Genomic DNA, 18,820 nt, shown 5'->3' on the forward strand with positions numbered 1-18,820 from the left:
TATTATTACCACATCTTGACTTCAAGAGTGATACTTATAGGATTAAAATGATCAATAGACCTAGGGTCCCAAATAATATGAACCATTAGCAAGTTTTTTATAATGATTCACAATTAAAGGATTTTCTTGGATGTGTTGGAAATTTTGTTGACATTTTCTTTGAAGGGTCAGAGAAAGATGGAAAATCAATCAATGAAGATTCATTGGAATCTAAAGAGGTCATTCAGTTAAAATGAAACAAAATCCCAAAAGGTTTAGTTTCTTCAGAGAATTTATTAGGAAGAAAGGATGACAATGCCATATTGAGGGAGAGTGATCATAATAAGGACCTGAATGAGCATGACAAGATAAACATTTGGATGAAGAAAATCCTAGATGGATCTTTATTGGTTGAACCTGCTTAGAAGGAGAGAAAGATGGCTTGATGAAATTGCTCATCAAAAATGAAGATGTTTTCACCTGGCACTATGAGGACTTGAAGAATTTCAAAAAAGGAGAGTTTAGGCATCACATACCCCTAAAAGCTAGAACAACCACCTTCAGGAAAAAACTTAGAAATTATAACCCCAAGATGTCTTGTTGTTCATGTTTTTGCCCTATGACTTCACAAAGATATCTTGCTATGGGTTACTAGTTTGAGTCTCCAAATAAGGGTTTCATCATGGCGATCTTATTTTAACCCTAGGAAAAAGCCCTACTCTAAGTATCTTTGGTGCCCTACTTTTTCTAGGCTTTTATTAGTGTTTCATACAAAAAGCCCACACCATCAAATCTTTCTAAGATCTACAATAGTCACTATGTTGCATTGAAGAATTCTGGTTGCTTTTTCTTTAGTGACATAGTGACCAAATTTGTTGTTATCCCTGGGGCATAGCTAAAATTTAATTTAAACTCTTCATGTTTCACCCAAAACTTTCAAAATTCTCTAAACTCAATGGAGGTCACTATGTTTGTGATTGAAAAATGGTAGAATCTCACCGGTAGTGACATAGTGCCTTCCCACAAAATGAACCATGGCCAGACCAGAAGTAGATTATGGTGTCAGGACTTAGCATGCCATTAATAAGCCATGCCAACATGGAAGGTTGTCAAAGGTGTTAGATGCAATAATTGGAGCCTAAGTTAAGACTTTTTGTTTCTTCCTTCATGATGATGGTTTTCTGAAAGATAATGGAAGTTGCTATGTCGTGACTAGAAAACTTATCATTCTAGCTAGTAGCGACAGAGCTTCTTCCCAGTAAAGTGAAAGGTGGTGAGATTAATATATGTCAGGTGCCATAACAAATTGTTCTTTATCATTAATGTACCACATAATTCTCACAAAATTTCAAAAGTAATCAATCCAATATTAGTGGTAAGAATGTGCATCTCCTTTTATACCAAAAAATTTCAAATGATTTAGAGGTCACTATGTCATCACTGAATAAATTATCATTTTGGTTGGTAGAGACATAATGCGTTCTCAATAAATCAAAACATGGTGGGAATGGAAAAGGAAGTAGCTCTAGAAAGATAATAAATACTAATATTTTACCAGCATGTCAAGGTGATATCTTATTATATATTATGTGGATTACATGGATTCACACTCAGGAAGAGGGTCGATGAATAGTTAGAACCATTAGATCAAAGTGCATCAATGATTGTTGCCAAGTCGCTATGAAGAGTTGCCTAATCTGTATCCCATGTGACATGGAGACCAAAGGAAAGAACACATGGGCCCACCATAGCTTAGGTAAGATGATTGCAAGTTTCTCACCATAAGATTTAAATTGCATCAAATAGTAGGCACTAAGTCGTTATGAGAAATTGTTTGATTTTTAATGGTAGTAACATGGTGACCAAAGGAAGAAATGGAGGGACCCACCATAATCACATTAAAGCACTACTAAAATGCACATCATTAGATTATAATGAATCAATGATGGTCATTATGTCACATAAGGAAATTGCTCACTGTGTAGGCACAGTGACATAGCAAGAAGATGACACATATCTACAAGTGCTAGTGGGTCCAAGCCAAGTTGCCAGTAGTTAAAAGAGGTTTACAGATAGAGAGCTTATTGGATTGACTTCTAACTTGGCAAGTAGAAAATGAGTCATCCTTGATTTTATCCCTCAATCATTAGATTTTTGTAATCAGTAGTGTGTTTTTAAAAAATAGAAGATGTTTCCACCATGTTCCCCTTACAGTTCATTTATGAAGATTGAAAGCTCCTCATCTGAACCAGGAATAGAATATATTATAGATATTTTGCTAATTCTTCTCCATGAAAACAAATCTTTAGACTTCCAGAGAGCTTAGAGCCATTGAGAAATGATTCTTGGCAATTAAAACATGAAGAAATTTCCACTAATCATGGTGTGTTGCAAAATTACAATCACAGAATGGTGACGAGCAAGTAAGTTTCTCAGTCCACAATATATTAAGTTTTCTAGTATTGTCCAATCTTAGTCATCATGCCTCCAAATAAAGTTTTCTTGGGTCAGGTAGATTATTTATCCAAAAACATACATTATGATCTCCTTGAGTTATTGCCTAAGTCCACAAGTGAATCTGCTCAAGTGAATAAATTAACCTCTCTAAACCCCAGACTCAAGATTGCCAATGGACTATATGATAAGGGAAATTGGTTTAGAGATGCCAAAACTTCTCAAACAGGGCTTTTCCTTTTCAAAAAATGGTTCTCAGAAAGGAAATTATTTTCTCCTTGTGGAATAATTTAGAAATTTGACTTGGGAAAACTAGTGGTTCCTAGTGTTTTTATGGATTATGACTTATTAGTGGCTATTGCCAACAATTATGAACCAATAATTAGAGTAGTGAGAAGGTTGGATGGTAAATGTCTGAGAACAATAAGCCTTGAGGGAATTTCAGAAGTTTTTGGTCTTGAGCCACTTTCAAATTATCATATACCAATTAACCTACAAGAATTGGAAAAAGAAAATCAATCAAAAAAGGATAAGATCATGCAGGGCACATTGATGTATATTGTGGCTCAAATTTATTCTTTCCATGTTGATATTATTTTTTATTTTACCTCCTATTTAGCAAAAGAAATCCATACAATCTTGCTTGAAATTGCCAAGTGCAAGGTAGAAAAAACTTTTGGTCACTACTCATTGCTGATGCATATGTTCTTTTTTAAAGGTGTGACATATTTTGGGAAAGAAATGGTTTTGAGTAGAGAACATGAGGGAGAAACTCTACCAATTCAATTATGGAGTGCAGATATGACTTGGGATGAAAAAAAGGCTTGTTTTGTTGGGTTTGATAGGTACTTTGCCTCAAAGCTAGGGTGCCTCTTATTAAGGGACAATCCTAGAGTTCCTAGGGCACTAATAAATTTTATCAAGCCCATGGATAATCTTATTGGTCTGAAACTATCACATAACTAGGGAGATATTATACCATACCCTATCTTAACTACTTTTAGAGTTTATGGTTTCTGAGAGACTCCTCCTGTATTTCCCTACTAGGTGCCTCTAAAAGTAGGGATAGCTAAGATTTTGTGGTATCTGGGAGTATTGGAGGAAACTTATTTGGATAGAAGAAGTAGAGGCTCAATTTTCCCAACTTTTACTATAGCCCACCATTTTTGTAATTAAAAAAGGTGGTTGGTTATTTTTATACAAGTTTTTGGACCAATATAAGATGGTTATGTCTCATGCCCATTTTTGTGATACTGAGGGATTTTATGATTTGATTTTTAGAATTAGGATTAAGTTTGGTTTGATAAAGCATAAGCCCTATTTTCCTAAGGATATAATTATGAATGAGTTCTCTTTGTAGGAGCAAGAGACTAAGAAGGAGAAGTGGAGTGTTTTTTCTAGAGTTTTGGAATTTATTTATTGTTTTGACAAAGATTATGAGCCTCTTGATAATGCAAAAATAAAGGTAGATGAAATAAATAATTTTATTCTTATCTTTCCTAAAATAATGGAAACAATGAATGAGAAGAAACATTTTTTTATCAATAATTATCTAGACAAAGCCAAAGAGGTCATGAGGAGATTGGCATTCACTCCCAATGTTGGAACAAGACCATTGATTGTCCATAAAGACCTCATTCTGATATAATTTAGAACAAAAGGATCTTTGTCGATAAACAGAAATAGATAGAAACATCTACTAGTGTATCCTTAGAGGAAAGATATGATGAGCCTTCACCTAAAAGGCAGAAGATAATAAGGGAACAAGTACCTTAGGTTGAAGCTTATTCACCTACGCAGTCCCCATTACAAATTGGAGATGAACAACTCACTTGGGAGCAGATAGAGAAAATGGGATCCCAAGGGGAAATATTCATCACACAGGCTAATTTGGAAGAAGGAAATCTGTAGGAACCTCCAATGCCTAGCTTAGAATTGATAGTAGCAGACTACAAAGGAAAGGACCTAGATCTTGTAATTAAACAAGCTAGCCATGAATTTTTATCTAATGACAATTTTATTAGAACAAGAGCCTTTTACCAACTTTTGTGGAGATAAAATATGGAAAAATATGAGGAAAGGTGCAAGAAGCTAAGAATAGAGCATCCAAAAATGGAGGATGTAGCTTTACAAAATCAAATAAAAGATGAAATGATGCAAGAATTCCAAAATATAACCACTGAAGAAAGGAGATAGATGGTAAAATCATCCAGTATTCTACTACTGCCCAATTGGGATATAGTAGATGCCTTAGTTTTTAATTTTGTTTTAGGAAAGTTAAATATAGAAGATCAAGAGAATAAAAAAATTAAAGGTGCCAAATTCAGTGAGGACTAGATTGCATTAGTCATTTGGTTAGTAAGGAAAGGATCTAGAACTAGATCCTCTCATCTTGATAATATTGGATTGATATGTAACCTAATTGTGAAAGTAGTGGAAGATACTACCAATGTAGAAGTTGCACATTTGGGAAAGGAAGTATCTGGTTTGAATTTGGTCATAGTTAAAAGAGAAGAAAAGGAAATGTTTGAATTACAAAATAAATATGAAAAGTTTCTGGAAGCCTACAATAAAGAAGTTCAAAAGAGAATTGAACTTGAGAATAAGTTGATGGGATTGTCTACTAGGCCAAGGATCACATACCCTCGAGGGCCCACTAGTAAAGCCTTTTAAATCCACTCCCCTTATTGAGATTCTCAATACACCACAAAGGCCCTAGTATTATATAGCTAAAGATTTTGAAGAAGGGAAAAGAAAATTGTGGGACTTACATGTAGAGTTAAATGTGTAGTATGAGGATAAACTAAGAAAGGCTCTCATGTATTTGGTTAATAAAATTGAATAGCCATTTTTTTATGATCAGTTGGGAAAGGTAACAAACATATGCAAGGAAATAAAAGCAAGTGATGAAACTTTGAAACCCATTGTCAATAAGTGGAGCAAGAGAAGAAAAGAGGTCACTTTGTTCTGTTATTCTACTATAAGATCTTCACATGACCATATTGAATAAACTTATGATGTTGCTAATGATCTTTTAGAATTTGATGATAAAAGAGTTGAGTTGTAGAGAAGAATTGTTAGTTACTTGGATAAGTATAGAAGTGAAAATTTTAATTTATTCTCATTTGCTTTGGATAAGAAGAATAGATTGAAAAGAAAGGATGAATGGGCCAAAGAATTAGATGACTTGTTTTGTTTGAGAATAAATAGAGTCATTAATGAAAAAGGACATGCATGGTGGGCAACCACAATAGAAAAAATTGGGAAGGTCCAATTATTCTTTGATTCTTTAAAACAAGATTTTGTTAGAATTGACAAAGTCGATTATTATGTAATCAAGAAGAAAAGTGATATTCTATAGCTTAACTAGCCAAATGACACACTTTTTCACAAGTGGATGGAAGATATTGTTTTTGATGAGTAGTAGGAAGAAGTTGAAAGTGATGATGATGAGATGGATCAAGATGAAATATAGATCATTGATGCACCTTCAAGAGATCAGAGGAAAGAAGAAAACAAAGAAGGGAAACCATCTCAAGTGGAAAGCATTGTGGGCCAAATGGATGATGTGGCAAAAACAAACCTAGATATAACTATCACCTTGACAGTACATGATGAGGCAAGTGGAAATGCCTGAGTTGAGGTAAATTTGTAGGAATTAGAGCTTGACACATCATTGACAAACTTGATGGCTACATATTCTAAGGATTCAGAATTAAAAAAGGCCAATCATGGAATTTGTAGCATTTGAAAATGTAACAAAAGGTAGGCCCATCAAAGGGAATACTCTGGTATAAAGTTGTTATTTGACACACAATTTTGTCTTTTTGTGATAGTTTTAAAATGTAAATATCTTTTGTCAAAAGGATAGCTGTCAGTTCTCTATGCCTTAAACTTGTTACATCTCACATTATATAAGAGAGATTCTAGGGTTAGAGAAAGGGTTCAAATTATTGTCTTTCTAAGTTTTTGCTAAGGTTGTTCGGTCCAAAATTTCTTGACGTATACTTTGTGATATGTTTTCTCTGTAATTTTATGAAAATAAATCAACTTTATAGGATTTAGATGTTTTTTCTTGAGTCATTTTGAGTCATATTCAACTGTATACAATTTTTCAAAATGGAATGAATATAAAGATTAATTGTCCCCACATCTTTTCTGACTAAATCTTGCCTCCATTTTCATTATTTGGTTATCTTGAAATTGTATCAACAAGTCTTGGTCAATTGAATGCAACTATAACAAATTATATGCCAATTTACTATTGCTTTTAATTCAAAGAATTAAGTAAATGCTTCAGTAAAATTGATAGGATAGCCCTGGTAATAGGAGGGATGTTTATACGAATGAGTTTTAGTAAGAATTGTTGATAACATTGATTGTAATGCAATCAATCAGATCTCTGAATTAAATAGACTCTAAATCCCAATAGATAAGGCACTGATCTGAATATGAAATCAATTTTGTTTTACTTTTCAAAGAGTTATCAATGCTTGTCAACACTTGTTTATACTTAACTTCTGAGTTGTAGTTAGTTGTTGTGACTAGAATTATGTATAAACCTAAGAAGAATGGTGACCATATATGACTTTAAGGGATGTATGTTATTGTAGAATGTCCTGGAATGAACTAAATCTATGTATTGTCTTATTTTGAGAATCTTCCATCCCTTAGGTATACGTGCTTTGGTTTTGCATAGCCTAAAGAGTAGAAAATTAGTCATGATTTTGTTGAAGTTAGATCTAAATAAGAAGTGCATATAGATTGTCAATGGGAAGTAGTTGATCCTTAGATTTTTTGAGTTTCATTATCATGGTATTAAGTATTTTTTTGCTTAATAGTTGAAAAAAACCAACAAAATGGCAACTCTGTTGGGGAAGACAAGTTTAACAAATGTGTGAGAAGTACTACAATATCTTTGGTTATGTTGTGTATGTGTGTATCAAATAATTTTTCAGTACTGCTTATGGTTATAATGGGCCTATTTTAGTGAAAAAACTTGAGAATTTAAAAAGAGAGAGAGAGAGATAACCCTAGTGCCCTAAGTGTACATTAATGTACACAATCTATTTGAAGTGTCTTATCTATCAAGCAATAGTTGCAATCTTGTGTCCTTGGTGATTGGTTCCTCTATGTGTCAGATATTTTTATATTATCTTGTGTCCTTCCTTTAAAGTTAGAAGCTATTTTATTATTACTTTTCCCTAGAACATGGTGGTGACTCAGTCAAGGTTTTGAAGCTACTGCTTGTTTAATAAATGATACCCTCAAATGGATGACAAAAGAAAAAATATAGGAGCCTATACTAGAGACAATCATAATGTACCAATGTATACCAATTTACCTCAAGGTGGTAGGAAGAACTTGAATAAGAAAAAGAAAGATCCAAATCCTACCTAGAAACCAAGAGGTGGTGTATCAATCAATTCTAAATACCAACTAGTGGTAGGAAGAGAATCCTCTTCACTCAACTCTTAATCAAAAACCACAAGGCTCTTAGGAGGAATATTTAGTACCCCATTACAAGATGAAAGAGTCTATCAGGACCAGAATATGTCACTAGTAGGAAATGCATCACCTAGGCTAGAGTTGATAGCTGAGATGAACCATAGGCTAGGATATAAGAATGCATTTGAATATTCTTTCAATCCTAGAGTAGTTCCATACATGGAAACTAATCTTATAGATATGGATGATCCTACTAATTTAGAAGCCACTTTTGTAGATCCTAAAGAAGTACAATCAAAGATAGGAGTTTTGAAGAAGTGGGTTGCTAAGGAAGAAGCCAAGCATGCTCATTTAGAGAAAGAAAGAGAGCAAGCCACCCTAAATGCCATTGTTGAAAGAGATAACTTACTTAGAAGGATGGCTGCCTTAAAGGAGAAAAAAAATAATTTAGAAGAAAGGAATTCAGTCCTACATGCTAATGTTTTTGGAGACATAAATAATTTGAGAACCAAATTTCAAGAATAAGAAAAGCTTCTAAGCCAAAGACAAGAACCTATTATTTCCCAAGTTCAACCCTACAAGCTTGTCCAAAATGACCAGGTAGAACCTACTATCAAGAAAATAGATAAAGGAAAAAGTAAGGCTATAGGAATCCAAATAAATGAGCCCCAAGCATTAGCAAGTAAATCTATAAACCCTCATGTGTCAAAGTTAGATCTAGATCTGGATAAGGCCAAGAAGGAGAAGGAAGATCTTGCTAAAGAGCTTGAGAAGGTTGAAAATGAAGCTCTAACTACAGAAACTGGGAGAAAAATTTAGTTCATAAAGTCCAATTCTACCTTAGCTTCATAGCCAAAGTTATCTTCCCCAGCTAAATTTTTTTTACCTACTTGTGGACCAATAATTTCAAATCAGGGTATGTCTTAGTCTACCCCTACTTCATCAACCACTATTAATACTCAGATCCTTATTGTACAAACTCAACAATCTTAGATTATTTTTCTTAACCAAGCCAATGTAGCAAGCACCTCAAATTTTACTATTTTTTAGAAGAAGCCCATCTACGTGGAAAAATATAGCCAGGTGTCATTTTTAGGCATTCTTGGTTCTCCACACCCTATATCTTTTGGCTTAAGAGATAAATTTGTCAAGTTCTCTGGAAATAATGTTGTTACTGGTGAAGAGCATTTAAGAATTTTCATAGAGATGCTAAATGAATTTGAAGTTGAACATGAGGATGTGGTAATGAAGTTGTTTGTTCACTCACTAATTGAGGATGCAAGGGATTGATTCAGAAGATTACCTGATGACAACATTAGTTCATGGAGTGATCTAGAAAAATTATTTAAAGAACAATATGGAGACAATACTAATGTTGGATTTATGTTGAATGATTTCAATAATATCAAGAAAAACCCTAATGAATCTACATTTGATTTCAATGTAAGGTTTCAAAACATTTGTATAAGTTGTTCCAAGTTATGATATTGAATGGGGATGTGTGTCTTACAACATATTTTAATTCTTTTGATAGCAAGATGGCTTACTAGTTGAGGGATAAAGATCTTAACACTTTGAGGGATGATTATAAGATTGTAGTGAATATCAAAAATAATATAAAAGAATCTAGTAAGCTTGGGAGGAGAGATGATCCAAAGTTGTTCAATCCCAAGAATAACAACAAAAAGGAAGTTGATAAAATTCTTGTAGGTAAGAAACTTGGAGAACCCACAATAGGTCAGGTATTGGACTTGTTGAAAAAGATGAACGCAATGACTTTCAATACACATAAGCTTAATGTTGGTGAGAAAGCCCCAATGAATAACAACAATTTCAATAGACAACCTAGAATGCAAAACTATCCTTATACCACTCAATGGAAGGATTGTAAACCAATTCCTAACCAGACCCAAAATGTGAAGGATAAGGGTACACTAGATCCTCTACAAAGAAGCTCTACTAATATGAAAGATGATGTACCATAGTGCATCATATGTCAATCACCTCACTTTTAAGATTATTATGCAATTGCTCAGTCATTTGCTTCAGGTCAAAATGCACAAAACTAGGAGGAAGAAGAAGAAAAGAGGCATGATGATGTAAGTTGTAATATGGTGAGCATGTCTGAGACTGTGTAGATTCAGATTTGGAAGAACCTGAAAGTGATCTTGCAAATAAGAGAGTTGTTTACTAGTTACATCATCAACAAGTGTTCTGAAGTAATGAAGGTTATGATGAAGATCAAGTATGTGTTACATCTTCTAAAGTTGGCCATGTAAACTTGAGAATGCCCTCTAAGGAGGAGATTGATAGGATCACTCTAGAAATGATTTCTCAACTTCATAGCAATTACAACTTGAGAAACTAAATAGTCATTAATGAAGCTAGAAAACCCTTTGGTATATTCATCAAGGATATTACACATAAGATGAAGGATGACAATAAGAAGATCAATATAGATATTGCTAAGATTAAAGAAAACAATACCAAGAAGTGGGAACCTAAGAAGAAGGTTCAATTCCAAACAAATGAGATAGAAAAAGCAATAGCATAAGAAAAGAAATTAGGATCTGATACTGTCAAGAAAATGATAGTACATATTGTTCAAAATATTTCCACTCCAAGTATTCTTGTAAAGCTTACTAAACTTGAACCTATTGATATGATAGCTATTTTGTCACAAATAATTGCTAAGGTGCCTTTATCTGAACTATTTAGAATTGAAGAGCATAAGACTAGAGCCTTTTCATGGTTGGGAGGGATAAGAAATATTAGCAATGTTGTAGAACAAAGTGTCATACAACAAACCCCAGTGGTACTAGAGAATAGTGGTATTATATCTCAAATTCCCCAAATGTTTTTGGATGATTCATCACTAGCATATATAGAAGATATTGACCCTTTCTTTCTCAGCCTGATTATGAAAGAAAAAAACATTAAAAAATTGCATGATATATTCAGGAGCCTCTAATACCATATTGCCCTTTAAAGTTATGGAAGCTTTCAGTTTGAAAGTAGATACTAAGAAAGGTAGATGTAGAGGTATGGATGCTAGAGAAGTCTGAGTCATATGTACTATCAATTCTTTACCATTCAAACTAGCTGCATATCCTAAGGTAGAATTGACCATGTTAATCTTTGTAGTTGATATTCCTCCACATTATGGAATGTTGCTCTCTAGAAAATGGAGTGCTGCTATGGGAGGTAGCCTACAATGTGACCTATCTTACACAACTTTTCACATAGGAATAAAGCTATTAAAGTAGATAGAGAGCCAAGGGTTAGTTACATTCTTGGGGGAAGAAATTGATAATGATTCCACTTGTTTCTTGGACAATGGTGTGAATGCATTTAGAGATGAGCTGATTATTCAAGAAGTTGAGAAGTTTCCTACTGTGATTGAGCATGAAGTTGAATGTTGTATGGATTCACCAGTATTGTGGACAATGTATTTTGATGGGTCTAGCTCTAAGCAAGGCTCAAGGGTGGGGGTGGTTTTTTTTTCTCTTGAAAAGAATACTTTTAGATATTCCTTCACCTTAAATTTCTCATGCACCAACAATATAGTAGAATATGAAGCTCTTCTATTAGGATTGAAAGTTGCCACCCACCATGGAATTAAGAAGTTGCATGTCATAGGTGATTCTAAATTGGTTATCCCACAAATAAGGGAAACCTATGCCTCTAAAAATAAAAGATTGAAACAATATAGAAATTTTGTCTAGGATTATATTGAACTCTTTGATGCATTCAATATTTCATGGAGAGATAGGAGTTAGAATAAGATGGCTAACCTATTGAAAAATGTAGCAATTAAGCCTAAAGATGTATCATTCAAAGGAATTTCATAGATTGAGTTTCAAAATAGGCCTTCAATACCTGATAGTATTGAACATTGGCAAGTCTTTAAAGATGATAAAGTCATTGCAAATTTATTATTGAATGAAGATAAGTACCATGGTTAGGAATTGGACTATAGTGATTTGATTGAAACCATAGATCGTAAGGAAACAATTTTTGGTCAAGAGGTCATACAAATGAAGACTAATAAAGTACCTAAAGGCTTGGTTGTTCTATAGAATATGTTTGATAACCAAGATAGGGTAAAGCCTAGAGCTAAAGATCATAAACCTCAAAAGATGGAAGAGATAAACTTAGGGACTTCTGAGATTCCAAAGAAAGTTTATATTGGTCAAAAATTTTCAACTAAAATTAGAAAACCTTTGATTGACCCACTGAGAAAATATAGACATGTTTTTGCATGGTCTTATGAGGACCTCAAGGCATACAAAGAAGACCTCTTTCAACATGTTATACCATTGAAAGATAATGTAAAACCTTTTAGGCAGAAACAAAGGCTAGTAAATCCTACCTTAGCACCTAAAATGCAAGAAGAGATGATGAAGCTAAGGGATAGAGGGATAATTAAACCTATTAGACATTCTACTTGGGGCTCAAATCTAGTGCCTATTAGAAAAAAGAATGGAGGTATCAAACTATGTGTAGATTTCAAAAACCTAAAAATTTCTTCTCTAAAGGATAATTATGGGTTGCCACACATGGAGGCTATGTTGCAATAGGTAATTGGCTCTGAGTTGATGTCTATGATGGATGGATTCTTAGGGTACAATCAAGTCCTTGTGAAAGAAAATGAACAATTTAAGACAAAATTTACAACTCCATGGGGAACTTATGTGTATGTGAGGATGCCATTTGGGTTGATCAATGTTGGTGCAACTTTTCAAAGGGCTATGGATGTAGCTTTCCATGATTACATCAATAAGTTTATGTTAGTCTACCGAGATGACCTTACAATTTATTCCAAGAAGGCTAAAGACCAATGTAGATACTTGGAGAAGATTTTTATCAAGGCTTTGGAATATGGAGTATCCTTAAATCCAAAAAAATGTACATTTGGGGTGATAGAAGGAAGATTACTAGGACATATAGTGTCAAAAGATGGTGTAAAGATAGATCTTAAGAGAGTGGTAGCCATTGATAAGGTGCCTAAGCCAAAAAATGTGAAGGGAATACAATCTTTCTTTGGGAAAGTTAACTTTCTCAGGAGGTTTGTTACAAACTTTTCTGAAATTAGTAGATCAATTTCTATAATGCTCAAGAAAGGAGCTACTATAAATTGGGATGGTGAACCCTCACAAGCTTTTTAGGATATTAAAATTTCCATAAAGAATGCTCCAGTACTTAGGACTCTAGATTATACAAAACCTATGCACATATTTTCCTTTGCATCCTTCCATACTGTAGCTGTAGTCTTATTATAGAAGAATGAGGAAGGATATGAACAACCCATTGCATTTTTTAGTAAATAATTACAGCCTACTAAGTTGAAATATGAAATAAATGAAAAAAAAGCATATGCCTTGGTGAAAGACATTAAATCTTTTAGGTGTTATTTGGTAGGTGCTATTGTTATTGCATTTGTACCTAGTGTAGCTATCAAGGACATATTTTCTCAGTAGGAGGTATTAGGTAGGATATGCATATGGATCAATAGAATCCAAGAATTTAACATTGAAATTCAAATCACAAAATTAGTAAGAGGTCAAGGATTAGCTAAGCTTATGGCTCAATCCAACTTAGATGCTGATTAGATCAATATAGTAATGGATTATTTAAGGTCAAACTTATGTGACATGGAGAATTATGAATGGTATACTAATTTCATTCATTATTTACAACATATGGAAGCCCCTTCTCATTTTTTTGAAAATTAAAAAGGAAGCACCAAGTTACAAGCCATCAGATATGTTATTGTCCAGAACAAATTATGGTGTAGAAATTTTGAAGGAGTGCTACTAAAATGTGTTGATCAAGAAAAATTGAAAGAAGTGTTGAGTGAAATGCATTATGGAGTCTATGGAGGACATTATATGGCCAAGACCACTGCACACAAAGTGATGAGAGCTAGATTTTGTGGCCCTCCCTCTTCAAGGATGCTCAGATGATGGTCAAAAAATGTGATGTCTGTCAGAGATTTGTAGGTACATTGAAATTTTTAGGAAACACTCCATTAAAACTAATGGAAGTTCAAGCACCATTTCAAAAATGGGGAATGGATTTCATAGGAGAAATCTCTCCTAATTCTAGTACTAGTTATTCATGGATATTGGTTGCTACTGATTACTTCACAAAATGGGTAGAGGCAATTCCTACAAGAAATGTAACTAGCAAGATTGTCAATAATTTTTTGCTAAATGACATCATTTCAAGGTTTGGTTTTCCTCAAAGGATTGTGAGAAATAATGCAGTGTGTTTCAGATCTGAGGAATTCATAAAATTTTGTGATAAGTATGGGATTACAAGATCAACATCTTCTCCATATCATCTACAAGGAAATGGACATGCTAAATCCACTAATAAAAGCTTGTTGAAAGTAATAAAAAGGACATTGGATGATAATAAGAAAGCCTAGGATTCTAAATTTTAGTTAGCAATACGGGCTGATAGGGTGACTATGAAAAAGGCTATAGGAGTAGCACCCATTCATATTGTGTATGGAATCTAGGAAAGAATGCCTCAAAACAACCTAGTGTGACTCTATAATTACATCCAAATGTATGATGAAGACATTACTAATGACATTCAAGAAAGGTTGGATGAGCTAGTAGGATTGACTGAGACCAAAAAAGAAGTAGCTGTCAAGAATCAAAAGTTGAAACTACAAGTTAAGACACTTTATGATAGAATAACAATGAGTAAGAAATTTGAATTTGAAGATCTAGTCCTCATGTGGAATGTCAGCATTGAGGATAAGGGAAAACATGGAAAATTTGATCCTATATGGTTGGGCCCTTATTTAATTGAAGCTTTGTGGGGAGAGGATTCCTATTTGCTAAAAGATCTACCAGGTAACATTCTTGAGCTACTAGTTCATGGACAATTCTTGAAGAGGTATTTTTGCTAAAATACTTTTTTCTCCATGAATAATAGTTTTTAGGGTTTATGTGTATTTTTATATCCTTTGTGTCTATGTGTAGTCCTTGTATATTCTTTTCTTGGTGTTGTTTCTCTCTCAAGAGTTGTCAAAGTAGAGAGACATTCAAGTTTGAGGTTTGCTTCTCCCAGGGATTATGAGCTCTCATATGAATATTGCATATTCATTGTCCCTAGATAGAGCCACTATTGGTCATGTTTTTGCCCTATGTCTTCACAAAGATATCTTGCTATGGGTTATTGGTTTGAGTCTGCAAATTAGGATTTGGTCATGGAAATATTATTTTAACCCTAAGAAAAAGCACTACTCTAAGTATCTTTGGTGTCCTCTATGTCATATGATCATCATTGCATAGTTAAGCGCAAATTTATTTTTAAATGGTCTTATTTTTTAGGAAATTTTTCTAGGCTTTATCAACATTTCATAAAAAATTCCCACACCATCAGACCTTTCTAAGATCTGTGTTAGTCACTATGTCACGTTGAAGGATTCTATTTTCTTTGTCTTTAGCAACATAGTGACCAAATTTGTTGTTACTCTCGAGACCTAGCTAACATTTAATGTAAACTTTTCATGTTTCACCCAACACAATCAAAATTCTCTAAACTCAATGGAGGTTGCTATGTTGTGATCAGAAAATAGTAGAATCTCACTGGTAGCAACATAGCGCCTTCCCACAAAATGAACCATGGCGAGAGTAGAAGCAAATTACAGTGTTGGGACATAGCATGCCATTAATAAGCTATGCCAACATGGAAGGTTTTCATAGGTTTCAAATGTAGTAACTCGAGCCTGAGTGAAGACTTGCCATTTCTTCCTTCACGATGATAGTTTTCTAAAAGATAATGGAAGTTCTTATGTTGCGACTGAAAAACTTATCATTTTGGCTGGTAGCAACATAGCGCCTTCCCAATAAAGTGAAAGGCATTGAGATTAATGTATGTCAAGTGCCATAAAAAAAAATTCTTTATCATTAATGAACCATGTAATTCTCATAGAATGTCAGAAGTAGTCAATACAATATCAGTGGTAAGAACGTACATCTCCTTTTCTACCAAAAATTTTCAAATGACTCAAAGGTCGCTATGTCACAACCAGAAAACTTATCATTTTGGTCGGTAGTGATGTAGTGCCTTCCTAATAAATCAAAACATGGTGGGAACAAAAAAAGAGGTGGTGCTAGAAAGATAATGAATACTAATTTTTTCCAGCATGTCAAGGTGATATCTTGTCATATATTATGTGGATTACATAGATTCACACTCAAGAAGAAGGCAGATGAACAGTTAGAATCATTAGATCAAAGTGCATCAACTCCTATCACTAAGTCACTATGAAGAGTTTCTCGATATTTATCCCATGTGACATGGCAACCAAAGGAAAGAACACATGGGCCCACCATAGCTTAAGTAATAATATTGCAAGTTCCTCACTATAAGATTTAAATTGCATCTATAGTAGGCACTAAGTTGTTATGAGAAATTGTTTGATTTTTAATGGTAGCAACATTGCAACCAAAGAAAGTAATGGAGGGACCCACTATAATCATGTTAAAGCACTGGCGAAATGCACATCATTAGATTATACTAAATTGACAATGGTCACTATGTCACATAAGAAAATTGTTCATTGTTTAGGCACAATGACATAGCAAGAAGATGACACATGTCTGCAAGTGCTAGTGGGTCCAATCCAAGTTGCCAATAGTAAAAAGAGGCTTATTCAGAGAGAGCTTATTGGATTGACTTCCAAGCTTGATTTTATCCTTGGATTGTCATATTTTTGCAATCAACGGTGTGTTTTTAAAAAATAGAAGGTGTTTCCACCCTGTTCTCCTTACAGTTCATTTATGAAGATTGAAAGCTCCTCATGTGAACTAGGGAAAAAATATATTGCTAAGATTTTGTTAATTCTTCTCCATGCAAACAATTCTTTAGATTTCTAGAGAGCTTAGAGCCATTGAGAAATTGTGCTTGGTGATTAAAACAAGAATAAATTTACATTAATCACAGCATGTTGCCGAATTATAGTTACAAAATGGTGTCGAGCAAGTTTCTCAGTCCACTATATATTAAGCTTTCTAGTATTTTGTAATCTTAATCATGCCTCCAAAGAAAATTTTCTCGGGTAAGGTAGATTATTTATCCAAAAAAATACATGATGATCTCCTTCAGTTATTGCCTAAGTCCACAAATGAATCTGCTCAAGTGAAAAATTTAACCTCTCTGAACCCTAGACTCAAGATTGCAGATGGACTATATGGTAAGGGAAATTGCATTAGAGATGCCAAAATTTCTCAAACAGGACTTTTCCTGTAATGCCCCGCCAAGGGATCCAAAGAATTAACCTAGAGTTTCACTAAGTTTGGTACCATTTTTTTTTAATCATGAAAGTAAAAACCATTTACATCATACATATGATAACGGAAGTAATAGCAACAATTCAAATGAAAGTAAACATAAACATACATAACTGGTTACATTCTTTAAGGATCCCTTAATGTTGAATCACATCTAAATTAACTATTAATGAATTCATCTAATACAAAATCCACATGAAATAATAATGAAAAGTCCAATTTTCATTGATTACATTTCCAAATGCTCAATCATCCACTGTACATGTCACAGGGTATAATAGGCTTAAAAGAATATACATGTGTGAAATAAAGTATATCATCATTCTAAATCTAATCCATGATGCAAATGCAATAAAATAAAGGTAATCACATGATACATCATCATAGAAGATAACCATTTATCACAAACACAATTAACTAAGTGCACGGTTCCTCCCAACTATAAATAGCATTATTAGACCATCGTGGGTCCTAGCCATCCCTCTGTGCATAACATCCCAAATCACCGAAGAGATCATCAGTATTAACATAGTAGGAATGTCACTCCTAATCATACTACATCATATGTAGAAAAGGAATCTAACATGCAAAGTAAAGCATAAGATAAGTAAACAACATCATCTATCATATGCTAATCATCAATGTAAGGATATGTGTCCATCATCATAAAGAATGCATCAGCCATGGTGTCTTCAAATGAGTTTCAAATGATAAGAGTGATGAAGCACTACCACCTGACCGCATGGTCCCTAAGTGGTCCACTCCCACCACGTTGAGGAGATAATCTCAAGTACCAAACAAGTTTTCAAATCACATAGAATAAATACTCTCTAAGTCCAGGAATCCTAAAAGTATACTAACTCAGGGTTCCAATCACAAACCGACATCTAATCCCAGAGGCACACAAAGATATGTAGGAAACCTACTATGCAAGTGAGAAAGTGTCATCACACAGATCACACTAGAGTTACCCTGGTAGTCTCCTAGTAGACCACGGCCCCCTAGTGATCCCTGTGTGGCGACTAGTATCCTCTCATACAAATGAGGCATACTACGAAATGCAAGGTCGCAACCAGGCATTCTCTCTAATCCCATCCTAGTCTGTACTAGCACTCGAGGCATGGGCGAGAATAATTTTTTTATCTTTTTAGGTTCATTAAGTCAGTATTAGGTGTGAATGTTTTCACTTATTAAGACAACTTACAGTGAGTTACCCTGGTAGCCACTTAGGGCCCCAGCCCCCATTGCAAGCCACTTCCTGACACTACAAGTAGATAACCTACCCAAAGCTCATGGTATCATAAATCACAAATCACAAAAATATAATTCACAATATAAACATCAAATCTCCATGAGCAACTGAAAAGCATCCATAGATAATCATGACTAGAATAGTTCTTTATTAGAAAGTGAAGGTATCCTTGATAATCACAATAATAATTGGTTCTTAATAAGGAACCAAAAATATCTCAAATAATACTGATCGAAGACTCCAAAATGGTTGAGTCAAAACATGTCACAACATGACATCATCAAGATCAAATAACAATTTAATTCCATCAAATGACTGGAAAGTAACCCAATCATAATTGATTGATGACTCAAAATGGTTAAGTCAAATGTCT

Source organism: Cupressus sempervirens, chromosome 8, assembly GCF_028749045.1.
Source record: "Cupressus sempervirens isolate cs-2001-9-10 chromosome 8, ASM2874904v1, whole genome shotgun sequence".
Lineage (NCBI taxonomy): Eukaryota > Viridiplantae > Streptophyta > Pinopsida > Cupressales > Cupressaceae > Cupressus > Cupressus sempervirens.